At 44.3% G+C, this 1,887-nt stretch overlaps 1 protein-coding gene across 2 annotated transcripts in view; it reads right to left on the bottom strand.

The window, feature by feature from the left end:
* Window positions 1–1,021: 1,021 nt before the first annotated feature.
* Window positions 1,022–1,887, bottom strand: part of DHCR24 (24-dehydrocholesterol reductase) — a 29,950-nt gene continuing 29,084 nt past the window's right edge. For both annotated transcript variants that reach the window (XM_008570144.1, XM_008570145.1), the window contains one exon: window positions 1,022–1,880. The gene's annotated coding sequence lies outside the window, so the exon portion shown is untranslated. The remainder of the gene's footprint in view (window positions 1,881–1,887) is intronic.

The raw sequence follows: 1,887 nt of genomic DNA, 5'->3' as shown, positions 1-1,887 counted from the left end.
CTCACTTTCCTTATCTGTAAAATGGGGATAGATATTGACCTTTTTTGTTACAGGATTGTGAAGATTAGATAAAATATTGAATACTGTGTGCTATTCAAATGTAAGGTGATATTTAGGATTAAATTGCAAGAGCTATGTTTTAGGAAACATTAAAGATTTCTCCTTTAAAGCAAATGTATAAAATCCAGTTTCTGAAACATAACAACTGGAAAAGGAATTTCCTAAAGGAGTCCTTTTGGATAACTTTAGGATGAGACCAACACATCACATATATTTTAGGAAAACATCCACCATATATATATCCATGCATTTGCAGAAAACTTTATTGCACTAAGTTCATCTCATATCTCTGCTCATTTAAACCTCACAACTCTGTAGCAGTTAGCCTGGGCTAAACTGCTCTGACAGTCCCAAATATGTAGTGGCTCAACTGCAATAGGAGCTTATTTCTTACTTCCATAACAGCCCAAGGAAGGGTGTAGGTTGGTGGGCAGTTCTCTATACAGTGACTCAGGGATCCAAGTTCCTTCCAACTTAAGACTCTCCTGCCACCTATGGCCTGGTTGTGATTTGCACCCAGCAAATGGAAGGGGAAAGAGCCAGGTGACCTCTCATAGGTTTTTACCACTTTTGTTCACATTCCACTGGAGAAAACACAAGGACACACCTGACTTCAAGGGAGGCTGGGAATTGTAGTCTAGCTGTGTGCACAAAGAAAAAGGAATGCATTTTAGTGGACAGCTAGTGGTTTCCACCAGTTTATAGATGAGATAGTCTCAACAGGATTAACTAATTTGCCAAAATGAGTTGGTCACAATCAAGTGACAAAACCAGGACTGTATCTCAGACCTCCTGATGACCACATCTGGTGCCTTAAAANATGATACACAAGCTTTCAGCCCTTGTCCATGGGCACACGGGTTCAGGGAAGGCAGCTGAGCTGGGAAGTGGCAGAGTCTGTGCCTAAGCCCAGTTCTGACTCCACACTGTGGTCCCCCAAGCAACAAATGACAAAGGCTAGCTTCCAGGCCATACTTTTATTTTTACAGAAGCAGTGATCCCAGAGCCACAGGGAATGTTCTACAGAGTAGGTGCAGAGCTTGTGGCTGTGAGACCCAATAGGCGAGATTCATGCCTTTCTCCTTGGTCCCCATGACCAAAGGAAAAGATAAAAACCACACACCATACATTGCCACACCCATCCCACCCCTCCCTCCCCTTCTAGTAATATCCAGTTATTCATCCTTCCAGCCAAAGAAACTGGTACAATCTTGGTTTTACAGAAAACTTTCATGCAGCCAAGAGACTCAGGGCTCTAGAGGGGAGAGGCCTACTCTGTTCTTTCCACATGCACTGTTCAAATCCATCCACCACATGGTTGGACTGATGGGACTGGTTCCAAGAAAAAGCTGGTAACTCAGCTCACTATCCTTGGAAGACTGCTTCTTTCCAGGCAAGATGTTACTGGAGCAAAAATATTAACCTGAGGCTGGTGCGATTCCAAAATACCTTCCCTTCCAAGCCCCAGGTTCTGGGTAAGGTCTGTGAAGGGCTGTATTTTGGTTATACGACTAAGGGTGACAGAGGCTGCCAGCATCCCTGGCCACAGTCCCAGTGGCTTAGGGAGGGAGGCTCCACTGGTGAAATGATGGCACTTTATCTTCTGGATTAACCTACCTTGTGTTAACCATTCATCTACAGTTAAGTAGAATCATCAGTTTAGCACCCAGCGAGGAAGCACACGGGCCCACTATGAGAGCTAATGCCAGAATTTGCATGCTTTGCAAACTAGAGAATGAGGTTTATGTTTTTCTTCTGCCCCCTCCAGAGGGCAAATGGGTAAGGGTGGTTTCTTGACCTTCTGAGTGCCATAAATGCACCCAGCCC

The sequence above is a fragment of the Galeopterus variegatus genome, unplaced genomic scaffold, assembly GCF_000696425.1.
Source record: "Galeopterus variegatus unplaced genomic scaffold, G_variegatus-3.0.2 Scaffold575, whole genome shotgun sequence".
Taxonomy (NCBI): domain Eukaryota; kingdom Metazoa; phylum Chordata; class Mammalia; order Dermoptera; family Cynocephalidae; genus Galeopterus; species Galeopterus variegatus.
Note: the sequence above shows the minus strand (reverse complement) of the source record. Positions and strands in the feature narration are given on the sequence as shown.